This window comes from Equus caballus, chromosome 10 (genome assembly GCF_041296265.1).
Source record: "Equus caballus isolate H_3958 breed thoroughbred chromosome 10, TB-T2T, whole genome shotgun sequence".
Classification (NCBI taxonomy): Eukaryota; Metazoa; Chordata; class Mammalia; order Perissodactyla; family Equidae; genus Equus; species Equus caballus.
The window spans coordinates 1,516,645-1,532,700 of record NC_091693.1 but is presented as its reverse complement, the minus strand read 5'-3'; the positions used below and the strand labels follow the sequence as shown (position 1 = coordinate 1,532,700).

General features: G+C 57.4%; 1 long non-coding RNA gene across 1 annotated transcript in view; it reads left to right on the top strand.

The window, feature by feature from the left end:
• Positions 1-12,594, top strand: part of LOC138915687 (uncharacterized) — a 45,854-nt gene extending 33,260 nt beyond the window's left edge. Inside the window, exons 2-3 of the long non-coding RNA XR_011421796.1 lie at positions 8,451-8,593; positions 12,315-12,594. This is a non-coding gene — a long non-coding RNA (uncharacterized lncRNA). The remainder of the gene's footprint in view (positions 1-8,450; positions 8,594-12,314) is intronic.
• Positions 12,595-16,056: the final 3,462 nt, after the last annotated feature.

Sequence of the window (16,056 nt, the reverse complement as noted above, 5' to 3'; positions counted from 1 at the left end):
GGGGCAGATTAGGGAAAAGCTGCGTTTTCAGATGCAAATTTTTCTCTAAACCACGGAAGCTTTAAAACCACCAGATGAAGTATAGAAAGTACTTGACAATTTCTTTAAGAATCTTTCGTTGTCTGGGTCAGAATATCACGCGGGAGCACATGTGTGTGTTGTGTGTTTTTCTAATCCTGCTATCATGAGCAGCAGGTAGCAAAATGTTCATCTTTAATGTGTTAGTAAAACAGCACACATTTGAATATTGGCGTTTTCTGCCATCTGTACCAGTTGACACTGTTTTTCATACCAGCTTATTACATTTCTTGTACAAACATACTTTTGGGTGTCTCTGTTGACTTATGCTATAGTTGCTCTGGTATTTGTGTTAAAATAGCATTTTAAAACTTATAAAATATTGCTATTTACTCCTTCCTTGATTCTTTGCCACTTGCCAAGCTCTGGGGCAGTCTGCTTCCCAAGGACTGCGTTTTCCATAGTGGTTCTCTTGTGGGGGCAGCAGGGGGGGGCCGGGAGCCCCCACGGCTCGGGCCCAGGGTCCAGGCGGGCGCCCCTGGCGGCCCAGCTCATGGAGCCCCGTGTGGCACATCTGCAGATTCTCCGGGGTTACTTTTAACCCCCAAAGGAGAAAAATGAAGACAATATGGTGGGTCTTCAAGCTAAAGTTGCTCTGTGTGAAGACATTTTATTCCTTAATTCTGTCCTTCCCTTTTTGATGTCAAAATTTCCTTTCTTTGGTGAATTGAAGGGGATCTTGGATGACTTTTTTTCTCTCCAATAGCTTTCCTTGGCAAAATCACAAGTTCTCCAGTTGGTTGTGGGGCGGGGGGATATTCTATTGGTCTGCAAAATCCACAAATCTGGGGCCCCCTTGTGCAAAGCTGGGGGGCAGCTGAGCCCTTCTGCTGGATTCCATGCTCTCAGAGGCAGGGGGCCGGGGCAGGGGCGGGAGATCTGGGGTGGGGGTCCTCACGTCCGAGGGGGTCTGCGGCAGTGGAGGGCGCCTGCAGCCGGCTGGCACACGGAGGAGGCATTCTGCCACTCTAAAAGATCCGTGCAAACTGCCGCAGATGGGAGGAAGAGCCAGGATCCAGACTGGAGGCTGTTTTGCTAGCACGTTAAAGATTAACGTGTTTTTTTACTGGCTGCCGCATTCTGTGGCAAGATGAGTTTTTTTGTAAAGAAGGAGCAGGAGAAGCAGCAGCAGCCTGTCTGGGGCCAGGGCTGGGGTGGGGGTGCTGAGCAGCCCCTGGCTGCCTCCTCTTGCCCCACTGCCCTGAAGACCCAGGGTCTGAAACCAGCCCCGTTTCCAGCTCCAGTGGCCTTGCCCTTTTGCTCAGAGACACTCAGCCCCCTCTGTGCCTTCACCCAGGCTGTGCCTCCTTCCTTCTGGCTGGCAGAGTCTGGTCCCCTTTTATTAAGACTCAGCCCAAGCATAATGATGATGGGAACCGAGATTTATTGCATGCTGACTTCCGTGCTAAGTGTGTCCCTGTGCGGCCCTGCTGAATCGCCCTGAGAGGCACACCAAATGCCCACATTTTACCGAAAGGGAAATTGAGGCACAGAGAGGTTAAGTAACCTGCCTGGGGTCGCACAGCTGGGAAGTGGGGTTTGAGTCCAGGCAGAGTGGGTCCTGAGTCAGTCTCTAACTCCTACAGCAAAGCTCAGCTGCTCACCCTGTCCCCAACTTCTCACCCCTGGCCAGCAAGACCCTCCCTTCCCTGGGCTTCACACCCACAGTCAGCTCCTGTCCTCATGCCAGGACAGGATGCAGGGGACACAATGCTCACCTCTCCTAGGACTCCTGGCCTGGCCTCAAGATGGGGCAGGGTCTCTGTGGGTTCTCGTGGGTTGACATGGGGCTCTCTGTGAGGGATGCAATTTTAATTTTCCAGAATGGGATGCAAGGTGGGGACCTGGTCAGGGAGGTTTAACACATAACAGGAGTGATGGCAGAAAGCCTGATAAACCGAGCTGGCAGCACGCATCAGGCCGGTGTGGAGGTCTGGGTCCAGTCCCAGCTCTTTTTCTTCTTGAAGATGCTTTGGGTTGACTGCCTGGAATAAGGACCCTCCCTGAGCCCTCTCTGGGCCAGCCACCCTCCTTGGGAGCCTGGGCGAGGCCTCAGTCCTTGGGCAGAAGGTTCCAAGAAAGCTGGATCAGGGGCATGCACCAGGCAAAAAGGGGCCTTGCACTGGGGAACGGTGGGTACTTCCCCTTCCGGAGGTCACCCCAGGCTGCCTGCAGGAGAGTAAGGCCCCTGACAGCTTGTGTTCCATGCCCTCTGTGGGTGTGGGCCAGTCCTTATAGCGCTAGTGGTGGCTCATAACACAGGCCAGGCTAGGACGAGGGGAGACCCTAATGGTGGCTTTTTTTTTTTTTTTTTGCTGGGTAAGATTAGCCCTGAGTTAACATCTGTGCCAATCTTCCTCTAATTTGTATGTGGGATGCTGCCACAGCATGGCTGACCAGTGGTGTAGGTCCACGCCCAGGAACCGAACCTGCAAATCTTGGCTACGAAAGCAGAGCACGCCAAACTTAACCACTGGGCCCCAGGATGGGCCCCTAATGGTGGCTCTTTAGCCTAGCACAGCAGATCCAGACTAGCTCTGGGAGAGTCAAGAACGCTGGTATTTGTGACAGCCTACCCCACCCAAGCCCTGGGGGTAGCCTGGGCAGGAGGGTGTCTGGCAGGCAGCAGAGAGCTGTGGGAACTGGCCCATCTGGCTGAACCAGGCCCTTGCGTGGCCTCGTACAAGTTGGAGCCTCGTTCCCTTATCTCTGGCATGGGTGCGTTGGTGATCTCAGGGATCACTGCTGTGTGTGTCTGGACTCAGATTCCAGTGGACACCTCTCCCTAGGGGTCGCCCAGGGCTCGCTCCATCAGTGGGCACAGGAGGGCAGCAGCCGTGTGAGGGCCCATGGGCCCTGAGGGAGGACTCGGCAGGAGTCAACCTGGGACCCACACAGCACTCGCCCAGAGCCCCAGCCCCAGCCCTGGGGTGTCCCCATGCCCCACCATCTCCTGCACACACCCCACGACCGTCCTTGTGGGTAGTTTGTGCAACGTCGGCCCCTTGCCCCAGATGGTCAGCACCCCCTGCGCTGAGCAGGCAACCTGCACACAGTCGGGCTTCAACAAGCGCCTGCTGGAGGAGCACAACCTCAGGTCATCGCAGCCCGGGCCAGCCCACAGGACCCCGGGGCACCCTGCGGGGTCGCCCTCCCTCCTCCCCGGGTCTCTGACCGTGGTGAGGAGTTTGTAAAGGAATATTTCCCAGAATATTGCTGCTCACCTGGAGCAAGAGTACAAGCAGAGGCCGTATTCCATGTGTCCAAATACTTAAAGTATAAAGCGATTTGGAAACGCTGAAATAAAACGTGCTCTACCCCCGGCCCTGATGAACATCCCTCACCAAGGCCCGGGAGGCGGGCTTCCAGCTCAGGAACGGCAGGAGCCCCTGGGAGCGGCTCAGGGCCCGCAGCCCGCCTTCCCCTCCCGGCCCGCTCCGCCTCGGCCCCTCCTGTGCGAGCACAGCCCCGCCGCGTGTCCAGCCGCCCGTCCCTCCCGCAAGCACTGCCCCTCGGAGCTTCTCAACTGGACACTGCTGACCTCTGGGCCCGATGAATCCCTGCGGTGGGGCCACCCCGTGCACTGCAGGCCGGAACATCCTGCACCCCTCCGGCTCTGAGAGCCCAAAGCGCCGCCAGACACGGCCAGGTGTGCCCCGGGGAGCACGGTCCACCCCGCCTGGGACCCCCCGACTCAGGCCCAGACACAGGCATGCAGGGCGCCCGGCGTGCGCGCGGCACGGGGAGGCCTCCCGTCCGAGGGCACGGGGCGCCCCCACCGGCCGCCCGCGGGGTCGTCGAGGCCGTGCCGCCCAGGGTCGCGCCTCGGCCGCCGCGCTCCGGGAAGGCCCGCCGCCTCCGTGCGCAGGGCGTCCCGGGCGGCAGCGGCGCGCGTGCGGGCCCGCAGGAGACGTCGCCGGCGGCCGTGCCTTCGCGGCGTGTCGGGGAGCCGTGCGAGCTCGGAGGGGTGGGTTCCCCGTGCCCACGGCGGCGCCGCCCGAGCATCCGGAGAAGCGCGGCTGCGGTGAATTACAGCCGTGGCTCCAGGCCCGGCCCACGGCTAGTGGTGAAGTTCGCCGCTCCGCGGCGGCGGCCCGGGGTTCCGCCGGTTCGGATCCTGGGCGCGGACGTCGCAGGGCTCATCAAGCCACCTTGAGGCGGCGCCTCACATGCCACAACTAGAAGGACCCACAACTAAAAAAGAAAAAAAAAAAAACGATTGGCAACTGTTGTTAGCTCAGGTGCCAATCTTTAAGAAGAAAAATCTGTGACCCTATAGTGAGACGTAAAATAGAATGAAACCTCGTGGGTCACCTGTGGATGGGAGGAAGGTGCGTTAAACTTTGCCCTGAGTGTCTTGTTGTGCGTGTCGCCCTTTGACCAGTCAAAGCTGATTTGCTCCTGACAGTTATTTGCTTCCCCTGAGGTCTGGTTTGGAGAGGAAAGGTAGGTAATGCTGTGTGCACTCACATTGTTGACCAGTTTTCAAGCAATGCTTTACTTAGCCTGAACGCTGCAGAGGCAGGGCGACCACGTCATTCTTTGCAGCCATTATTCCACAGCAGCCAGAGTGTGTCTGCAGAGCAAGGACTGACAGGAGAGCCAGTGCTCAATTTGGTTCCATTAACAGAAGCACAGTGTCTGAGACAAGGGAGGTGAAAACCCTGCTAGTCTCCCCAAAGCACAGCCAAAGCTCTGGCACTCTTGCTGGAAGCACGCACCAAGGACGTCCAAGTTCTGATGGTGTTAGGATGACTTTAAGGGCAAGGACGAAGAATGCAGAAGGCTGCCCTGCCCCTGCCCAGTGGGGAGCAGAGTAAATGGGAAATGGGGGGCTCCTTTGCCATGAGCTGAAACAGCCCAGGAGCCCTCACAGAGCTCCCACCTTGCTGCCAGGACAAGCAGGAGGCCAGAGGCGGGAGGGGGAGGGGCTGCACCTCCAGGCACCCTTGGTGGGGACTCTGAGCCTCCCTCTGTTAGATTTCCGGGACGCCACAGTGCAGCGCCACATGCTGGGTGGACGACAGGAGTCCCTTCTCTCAGCTCTGGAGGCTGGGAGTCTGCCAGCGCGGTGCCGGCGGCCTGGTGCCCTCTGAGGCCTCTCTCCTGGGCGTGTGGATGGCCTCTGTCTTCACGGGGGCGTCCCTCTGTGTGCGTGTCAGTGTCCTAATCTCCTCTTCTTGGAAAGACACCAGGCAGCTTGGATTCTGGCCCCACCCCCTGTGACCTCATTTTAACTTAATTTCCACTTAAAAGGTAAGTCGCAAATACAGTCACATTCTGAGGTACTGGGGTTAGGACTCCAACATGTGAATCTTGGAGGCACACAGTTCAGCCCATAACACTCCCTAAGCCAGCCCGGGTGCAGAACCCACGTGAAGAAATTGTCCTACCTGCTCAGAGAGGGAGAGCCACCAGTGGGGACTGCCCAGCCGGCGTGGGTAACTGCTCTTGTACAACCTCAGCCCACCCCCACCCGTGTCACCCTCAGCATGGGTCTGGTCGCTCACTGTGTCCTCGTGACTGGGAGGGACTGGGCCCTCTCCTCGTGAATTGGGCCCTGTCATGTTTCTGTCCCCAGGGCCCCAGGCAGCCTCGTCCCCCACATCCAGGCGGTCCCTGGACCTGTGGATGTTGCCTTCTCCGTCACGTCAGGATCCATCCCAGGACCCGCAGAAGCCCCGGCCCCCAGCCCAGCCCTGTCTGCCTCGCAGCTGGAGCAGGGAGAGGCCAGCACCGGGTCTCCCCGACTCCAGCTCCTCCCGGGCGCTGTGGCTTGGCCTGGCGCGTGCCGCTGTCCCGGGTGATGACAGCAGTGCCAGCTCCTTACTTTCCTGCCTGTCTCCTCCTCTGCCCACGAGCCCAGAGCTCTGCCTGATCCTGGGGAATATGGCCCTCAAGCCCCTGGTGAACCAAGACCCTTGTCAGGGCCACAAACCCAGGTCCACCTGGGTGGGCAGGGCCCCCGTGTCAGACCCCAGGCACCAGGTCTGCGGGGGCGCCCCTGGGCAGGTGGGGCCTCGGAGGACTGAGGCTCCCACGGCCTCCGCCAGCTTGGAGCGAGTCCCCACACTGAGCACCTGGAGCGAGGGCTTTGCTTTGACGCAACATTTGTTGGCGTTTTTTAATATTCAAGCTGTCAAAAAAGTATGTTTGCTGGATTCAGATGTTTGTTTCGGATCGTTGTTCTCTGGAACAACACTGAAGGGGCAGAAACGCCTGCTCTGCACAGCCGGGATGGCGGGCAGTGAGCCGCGGGGCGGCGGAGTTTCCAGGGATGGCCGCCCTGGCTGTGTTTGTGGAGGCAAACACCCTGGGCCTGAGGGATCCGGGTGCCCCTAGCCCCGAGCCTGCCCTTCCGCCTGGGCCTCGTGACCCGGGTGCGATGTGCAGGGCCGGCACTGTCCCCCCGCAGAACCCACCCAGCCTCCCGAGGCAAAGCCGGATCCTGGGGACATCGCCTCATCATTGCTCCTTCCTTCTGGCTGCTCCACTGGCATCGACTCTCCCTGCTCTATGTGGCAGTGGGGCTGAAGTGACACTGTGTCATCAATTGTAAAACAGACCGTTGACAATAGCAGAGTTTGGAAATAAAAGAAATAAAACCAGGTACACATTGATTCTAAGATGCACTGTGATGCGTCTGCGGGAGAGAGCTTACACCCAGGGCAACCTGGCCATCATCTGTTTGCTCAGGGCCACACGGCCAGGCAGCCACAGAGCGGGAGCACTCACTGCTTCCTGTCTGACTCAGCTGCCCCACAGACCCCTTCCGTGTGTGGCCGTGGGGCACGTGGCCCCTGGGGCTGTCGTGGCTCAGGAATGCCTGCCTCGCCCTCCCCAGAAGCCCAGGAGTGAACAGGAGGCGGGTGTGCCCTTCCCGCTGTTGGAGGACCCGGAGCTCAGACTGGGCAGCCTACCGGCCCTGCCCTGGAGAAGGGTGCAGACCTGCAGGGCCACGGCATCCAGACCCCGTTCCGTGCTGGAGTGGGCTGAACTGCTGGGAGGAGGCAGGCCTCCTGGGACAGTGACTCCACTCTGGGTCCTTCGTGCCCCTCGAGGTGGACATTCGGCGGATGGCAGCCCCAGGGTCCGTGCCACCGTCACAGGTGAGGGCCTCACTTTCCCTTCCGGCTGCATTTGAAGGGAGGGGATTTTAAAGTCTGGGGCCCCTGTAGCAAGATGGGCGAGCCAGTGTGAGAATGGCCAGGCAGGCAGAGGAAGCCAGGCGGTGTGTGGTGACATCGTGGAGCTCCTGCCCAGGCCCTTCTTATTTACACTAGCCAGTGTGTTTCTTGTTTTGCGTGGATGTGGGTCATATGGGCTCTCTAACTTGTAACAGAGCATTCACACCAATCTACTGGGGTGCATTCCTGTTCACCCTCAAGATGTTCTCTCTGAATCGTCTTGTAATCTTCTGCCTCGGTTTCCCCATCTGTGAAATGGGGTGACAGCAATACCTACATCCTGAGGCTGTCATGATGATTCAATGAGCTAATTCTTGGGAAGAGCTAGGAAGGGCGCGCAGGCATAGTCATTGCTACACAAGTGCTGGTATTGTCATTTCAGTGCCTCAAGGCCGCTCCTGCCCTCCTGTGAGGCAGCCCCGGACAGCCCATACTCTGGAGCCAAGAAACAGAGAGAGAAACCCCTGGGCTGGGGCTGGTTTGAATTTCTAATAATTTATCGAGAATCAAGAGCCAGATTTCCTCTGGGAAATATTAGTTCTTAGGTTTACAAAGTGCCTTGGTTGTAAATATCCATAAAAACGACAGTTTCTTGGGCCGTATTTATTCTTAAGCCGGGCGAAAGACATGAGTGCGTTGGCCTGTGTGAATCCGCCCGCTGCCGGCTTCCGCGTGCTCTCTGCAGGCCCTCCGGTCCGGGCAGGAGCGAGCAGGACCCCGGCCGGGGCGACGAGCCGCAGCCCTCAGGGGGCACCTGCCTGCTGGCTGAGCCGTGCAGGAGAGCCAGCAGGCTGTGGCCCAGTTGGGGACAACTTTCAGAGGGGTCCCTGGGGCTGCGAGAGCACCGAGAGAGGCGGCCGGACCTGACTGCTGGGTGGAGAGGAGCGGGCCTCAGGTGGCTGTTAGAGCGACCTCTGAGAAGCTGTGCTATGCTCCTCGGGTGCTGACCAGGCTCCCGGGCATGCAGTGCGTGTGTCACTTCCAGACTCTCCTCCGTCTCCCAGATGCTGCCTCTGTGGAGAGGCTGCCTCCAGGCCTTTGCCCAGGCTGTGCCCGTTGCCCAGAAGGCCTCCTCTCTCCGCCTGTCCTGACTCCACTCGCAAGTTGAGGCTCGACGCTCACCCACTCTCTGAGCAGCTGCAGCACCAACGATACCACTGCGTATTTCTGCTTTCTTTCTTGCAGAGCCTGTGGCGTTGGTCTCCTGGTCCTCAGAGCACCTAGGACAGGGTACTTGGCCTGTCACCTCGTCAGGACTTTTTGTTGTCTCCCTGGTGGTGAAAACCAACAAAACGGTAATCGTCACAGTTAACTGACCGCCGAACGTGGTACGTTGCTTTAATCATGATCTCATTTAACCATCACAGGCTATGGGATGGTGACAAGCATTTTGGAGGTGTGGAAACTGAGGCACAGAGGGACTAAGTGACCCAGCTAGCGGCTGGCGGAGCTGGGATTGAAATCTGGGCCATGGTCCGGTGCAGCCTGACGGCGTTCCTCTGCGGCTATGTGCAAAAGGGTAAAATAAACAGATGAAACACTTCCTGCAGTGGCTCCGTAATTCAGGAAGGGAGGGCTGCCGTTTAGAAAACAGGGTTTGGGCTCTAGTTTCAACCCTCTCTTTGAGTGTAGATGCGGCTCCCGAGATCCTGGCCAATTTCTAGATATTGATTTCTGCCTTGGGAAATACTGAGTTGTAAGAAATGCGGAAATCTTGTAGGCGTCTGTAAGCAGCAACTGGCGCGGTGCACGTACACAGTTGGCATTCAATAAAGTCTTGTACATGGTATTGATTAGTGAGTGACACCAGGGCCCAGGGCTCCATGTGGGCTCCGTGAAGTCAGTGCCCAGCCACTTTAGAGGCCCCCTGTCTCTTCTTTTGATGGGGTGGTGAAGCAGGCAGAGTTTTTAAGGGGAAGAAAGATCAGAACGAGAACAGCGTTGGGGGCAGCGTTTAGGTGGTGTGGGGGCAGGCAGGAATAGTTGGATGGCAGATTTCATAGCCGAAGACAACGGGAGCCATGGAAAGGCCTGGGGCGCCCACAGGTGTGCACCCTGCCCGTCCCAGGGAGGCTCTGCCCGCTTCCATTGCCAGGCTGCCCATGGGTCGCGGCTACTTCCTCACACAGACTCTGCGTTTTCATTCCAAACATTTAACTTGCAGAGTTGACAGAAAGGCTATAGATTTCCCCCCAAATATCCATTTGCCTGGCCATTTATCTGCTTCGATCTGAAATACAGAACATGATGGGTGACCTAGGTAAATCAAGCATTCCCTGTCTTCCGAAATGGGTTTGCAAACGCTGATTTCATGCCATTACCATTTTTCTGTTTCTAACAGTAAATCAAAAAAGTATCAACCGTTCATCCACTTTAAAAGTAATGCCTTTCTTATGCATAATTACGCGTACCCAGTGGAGATCTGTGTGTGCACTGTAAATCTACTCCTTTAAAAGGTTTCCTCTTAAGCACATTGGTGACATAAATTGGTGTAGAGCAAATTTATTTATTTAATAGGTTTATTCTTTTAACTGGTCCGATAACCATTACTGTTCACTGTTTGGTTTAGGGGGAGGAAGGAGTTCTTATTAATTTATCTGATTTATTTCCATGGCAGGTATTTATGTCAAAGGTTCCTCTGGAAATGAGGGCGAACATGATTTATTGGTTTAGCAGGTTTCCTCTTAACTGGCCTTCAGGCGAGCCTCACGGTGTTCAGAGAAACCGGGAGAGCCTCTTAAAATAATTGAAGTAAGGAGGTGCAGCTGACCCGAGGGGTAAGACATCGGAGGCCTGCATTTGGACAAAACTTTTCCTCAATTCCGAGATAAAAGAGCACAAGTCACAAAACTGAAGGGGTTAGGGGAAAAAAGGAGGGGAGGGAGGGAGGAAGGAGGAAAGAAGGAAGGAAGGAAGGAAGGAAGAATAGAAGGAAGAGTGTGTCTCAATAATAACACCCGCGGGCTGGCCCCATGGCCAAGTGGTTAAGTTCGCGCGCTCTGCTGCAGGCAGCCCAGTGTTTCGTTGGTTCGAATCCTGGGCGCGGACATGGCACTGCTCATCAAACCACGCTGAGGAAGCGTCCCACATGCCACAACTAGAAGGACCCACAACGAAGAATATACAACTATGTACTGGGGGGCTTTGGGGAGAAAAAGGAAAAAAATAAAAATCTTAAAAAAAAAAATAATAACACCCCAAAATGTTTTGGCAAATGGGAGATGGAAGAGACGGTGCTAATCAGGCCATGTAAACTTGCTCGCTTTTGTAGATCTTGTTTGCAGCTCCCGATGGTGCTGGAGTGAAAGCAGACAGGCCCAGCTGGTGGAGACGAGGGAGAGAAATGCTGAATTTTTAGCAGTTCAGTTTTATTTTTAGGCATTTAAGAATATCTTTAGCTTCCCAGTAAATGAGTCCATCAGAAGGCCGTATATGAAATAATCAGAATGTAAAAATACAGAACAGAAATCTGAGGGCCCCCTGACCAAACTGTGCAACTTCGGCCCCCTCCTGCCTGGCCCAGACAGGGCCAGATGAGCTCACTGACCCCCCCGGCCCAGGCCCCCCGAATCCACCAGGAGAAGGGCGCCCGGAGAAGAGGATGGGGCCCCAGGCATGCGGCTCACTGCCCTCTACTGTCTGCTCTTCTTCTGTCCTTTCTTGAGAGGTAGCGACCTGGACTGGAGGCTGGAGAGCAGTGACCTCCAGGGACCTGGGAGCTCAGCCTGTGGGGACGGGGCTGAGAGCGGCTGGATGACCGTGGCCTTAGAGCTTCCTGGGAGGGAGTGGGCAAGGCCGGGCCCCCAGGAGCGAGCCTCTCTGGAGAAGGAAGGAGAGGTGAGTCTCAGAGAACCTGTGACTCTGAAAATGCCTCTGAGGTCCTGAGGCTCTGTCCATAGAGGCCCTGAGGCTGCTGGGTCAGAGGTGACCCATTGCTGGGCGCACGTGTTGACCCAGCCCACCCTTCATGCTGAACTGGGAGGCACATCAGAGCCTCCATTTATTCCAGAACCTCCCTGGTCTCCCCCAGAGGAGCACAGCTCTGTACCAGGCACTGGGCAAGACAAAGCAGATCTGCCCCTCACAGTGTCGTATTCCCGTAACACTGACAATCCTTTACAAGAGAAACAATACTGCAGCATGTGCTAGGCCCTGTGCTGGCTCTGGGGGTGACACACCTTTTTCAAACTATGCTCAGTCCCTGCCTTCAAAGTGGCCCCACGTCCTAGGGGAGATGAGGAGACCGACGGTGACCGGGTGGGAGCACCTCTGTCGCCAGCCAGCCGCCGCCAGTTGCTGGGGAGGCCAGAGCACTTTTTGAGGCGTTCATCCCCCCTTTTCTCCCGTGACCTCGAGGCTGGCACATGTCAGGTGTTCCACACGCCTTGGCTTCGTTGAATGTTGAGTGACAGACAGGCCCCGGCGAGGCAGGCCGGGCGCAGAGTGGCATCCCCACTTCACGGCTGTGCACACGGGGCGGCTAAGGGCTGTGTAGGTCCACCTGCAAAGCAACCCCAGCCCGGCTGCCCGGCTCTGCTGGGAGGACCACAGACGCTTCCAGGCGGCGTGGACCCGGCTCAGTGGCTGCTGCTGTGCGCAGCCACGCATCTTCTACCTTCACCACAGCTGTCACTGCCGAGGGCCCCAGAGCCGCGGGGCCTGCGCCTGGTGGCTTCTTAGGCAATGGGACAGCTGGCTTCCTGTCCACACTGTGAAGGCCCTGGGAACACAATGCAAGCCCTCTTTGCAGTAGGAGTCTGAGGCTTGTAAGTGGACATGGCTGTCAGTGTTGAGAGGGACAGTGAGCAGAGGCCTGGAGATGCATGTCAGTGGCGTGGACAAGGCTCTGTGACCCCCAGGTCTTTCCCTGCCCGCCCGCTGATGTCTTAAAACCCGCCTCCAGGCTGCGCCATCATGGCACATCATGAAGAGATGGAGGCCTCTTCATTTCGGAAGACAGCTTCCCATTTTTCTGTCTCTATCTAATCTCTCTATCCATCATCTATCTATCTATCATCTATCATTTTTCTCTCTTTCTCTCTCTTTCAGGTGCTTTCAAGCTTTTTAGCAGGCTTTGTCCTGTAAACGTGTGCACAAAACGCCGGCCAGGTTACAATTACCAACGACAAAAAGGAAGACATCCTTCTGGTCCCTGTCCCCTCCGTCTCCCCTGGGCCTGACCAGAGGCCGCTTTCAAGCTTGTTGGCGAGCCCGGGGCTGTCAGATTCTTACTTGAAGTCAGAGAATTGACAGGACTCCAGGGTCCTGCCCTGTCCCGCTGAGATTTAAAGGGGCTGCTCTGGGTGAGAAATAATAACTGTGCGACTCTACAGCTCTGCTGTGGTTTATTGTTTGTTTGCTTTAAATAGCCACTGCTTTGCCTGAGGAACAACGACGAAGATGAGTGGGCATTTATTCTCAGGGCGGTCTTGGGAGCCGGCCGGCCTCTGCCTCTGGTTCCCCATGGGAGTGGGTCTGGGTGCCCCATCTGCTCAGGGAGCCCCTGTGAGGGGTGGTGAACAGTGGGTTGAGAGCCCCACAAGAGAGACTCAGCAGGGGCCCCCAGGCCACCCCAGAATGCCCCACCTTCCAGCCAGGCCTCTGTCCTCTGAGCCTTTGCTCGGGCTGTTTCCTCTGCCTGGTCGCTCTTCTCCCAGATCCCTGCATGCGTCCTTCTGGTCATTCGGTGCTTAGCACAGACATCACGTCCTCAGGGAGGCCCTTCCAGACTGCCTGCTCTGTGGCTTCTGACCTTGATTTATTTTCTCCCAGGCCTGTGTCGCTACCTGAATTATCTTCTTATCCCTGCCGCCTGCCTCACTCAACAGCATGTGGGCTCTGCGACACAGGACCTCTCTCTGTGGTTCCTGCTCAAAACAGTGGTGAGAGAGGGCCTGGTGTGGGGCGGGAGCCCGGGTGGACACCTGTGCAAGGAAGGAGAGTGAAGCGCAGACTCTCCAGAGACCGGCCTCGCTGAGCACGTGGCTGAGACGGGAAACTGTGGCTGCAGGCCCTGGGACCCGGGACAGCCACACAGGTGACCGGCCTCCTTGTCCTTGCCCCAGGAGATGCTCCTCCCAAATTATTCTGATAACTCCTGCCCAGAAACATCCGATTCCCTGAGGTATGAGCATTGAGCTCCTGATAAGCTCAGGCCTGTCATCAGGGGCCTAGAAAACAGAGAATTGACGCAACTGCCATGAAAACAAGTTTTAGAAACCACCGTCCACTCACCCCCTGACGCAGACACGCCTCCCCTTGCCCCGTGTTCCGTGCAGACGTGCTCTGTGGACCCAGAGCTCAGGGTGATCATCTGTCTACTCCTTGGGGAAGAGAGATGTGTGGATACTTTCAGTGCCCCAGAAACCCGGTGGCCCATTTTAGCCGATGGCCATGATCACATACATACCACAGGGCCTTGCCTACCCTGGATGGGCTGTGAAGATGTCCCAAAGAACCACACAGGTACCTAGGGGAAAACAATCCAGAGACCACTTGACAATGACAGGGGCGTGTGTGGGCTGGGGGGGGGAGGGATTGGGGGCTGGAGGCCCCCTTGCCCAGGTCCACCAGGCCCTCTGGCTGTGACCCTCCCCACGGCACCCCCTGCACGTCAGCCAGGTCATCCAAGTGGCCCAGGGGGCAGACGTGCCGTGATGGAGATGCCAACAATCAGGCTGCTAAGCTCCCTGCTCCATTTGCTCTGAGAGCAGCCAGGATGGCTGTCTGGTGGGAGCTCACCTTCACCGTGGAGCTGCGGAGCGTATGCATTTTAAGCTGCAAATATTGTCATTCATAATAGGTTGGCAAATGTTTTCAGATTAAGGGAAGTGCCAGCTCTGGAATTGATTATGAATCCTTTGGTTCTGCGTCATCATTCTTCCAGCCTCGTTCCTGGGCTGGGAGGCCCCCAAAGCGGGGACTGTGCTGGGGGCTGTGTCATCTGCTCTTCCCCCATTACACGACTCTCCCACCCCCGAACGGGGCCCTTGCATCCTTTTCTTGGACACCTCAAGGGACGGGCTGCTACCACCTTCAAAGGCGGGATGCCTCCCCCGGCTGGGCTGTCCTGCCCATCAGAGGATGATTCAGGTTACTTAACCCTACCAGCCAATCTCATGTGCTGCTTTTTAACTACGCTGACGGCATGCGTTCATGTAGTCATTGTGTCATGCACCCAATGTTCCTCCCTTGTTTACGCGCTGCCGGACCCTTTGCTCAGAGCCAAGGACTCCGAAGAGAAGGCAGCATGACTCCTGTTGGTGAGGCGCTCACCTCCCGGGAAACAGACAAGAACACACTCCGCTCTTGTGCCAGCCAGAACAGGGGACAGAGGGGCTGGGGGATCCAGAGAAAAGAACCGGGGGGTGCTGAGGAGGGTCTCGAAGGATGGACACAGCAGGAATCTGCAGCATCTGGGGGTGATGATTCCCGGTCAGATATGGGCAGCCAAGAGGGTCCTTTTGCCCAGGGCACAGCGTGCCTGAGGGCAGTGCACGTCGGGGGAGGCAGGCTGGGAAAATGTGTGAAGGACCAGGCTGTGAAGGCAAGGCCTTTCCAGGGTGACCCACTGCTGCCTTCTTCTGGCGCTCCTCTCTGCGCCAGCCTCAGGACTCCCCACCCTTCTGGCTGCCCCTCACCTCTCGGCCCCGCTTGGCCAGACCTTTGGTGGCTGGAGTGCTCCAGAGCCGGGCCCTGCACAATGAACTCCACCCCCCTGCAGCCTCCCCAGAACCCAGCGTCCCCGTCTTCCCACGGCTCGAGCGAGACCCGCGCTCGTTCCTGACGCCCCTTTCCTTCTATGCCCACGTTCAAACCACCATCAGGGGGATCCACCTACAGAATGCCTCATACCCTGTCTGCGCCCCCACTGCTGCCACTGTGCTCCAAGACCCCTTCGTCCCGCACGGGAACTGACCCCCAGCTAGCCCCCTGTCTCAGTTGGCTCGGGCTGCCGTACAAACATCCCACAGGCTGGGCGGCGTAAACAGCAGACATTTATTCCCCAGTTCTGGAGGCTGGAAGTCCCAGAGCTGGTGCCAGCACGGCCGGGTTCTGCCGAGGCCTCCGCCCGACCTGCAGATGCCGCCTTCTCGCTGTGTCTTCACACAGCTGAGAAGAGAGCGCGCGAGCGAGAGCCAGGTCTGGTGCCCCTTCCGCTCCTTATCAGGGCACTAACCCCATTGTGAGGGCCCCACCCTGTGATCTGTCTGACCCTAAGCACCTCCCGAAGGCCCCGCCTCCTGACACCAACACCCTGGGCGTTGGGGCTTCAACATCCGAATTTGGAGGAAACAAACATTAGCTCAGTCGGCAAACCTCCCCCCACATTCTTTACCCCCCAGTCCCAGCTCCTCACACAGCCGGCCATATTTTAAAAGGCAATCTGACTAGTTTTCCTGTAGGCCTTAACTACCACCCCCTCCCCCAGGGCCTCCCAGAGGCTTCAGGACGCACCCCGAGCCCTGGTGAGCCCAGTGGGTCCTGCAGGCTGGCCCACCCTCCCGCCCCAGCTGCCCCTGCCTCCCCCTGCCCGGGAGACTGAGGCACAGAGTGTTTAAGGGACTTGCTATGGGCCAACAGCCGGTAACAAATGTCTGTGGAAGGACGGATGAAGGAGGCCCCACCCCTTCCTACCCTCCCACCAACCCCAGTCGCTGACCCTCAATCCATAGCAGTCAGCCCAGCGCCCTGGTTCTACAGGAGAGCCCTCCCAGGCTCCGAGGCCGTCCTCCAGAGCCACTCCACCTCTCGTGGACAGTTCCCCCGCCTCCTTCTGTGCCACCAAAAG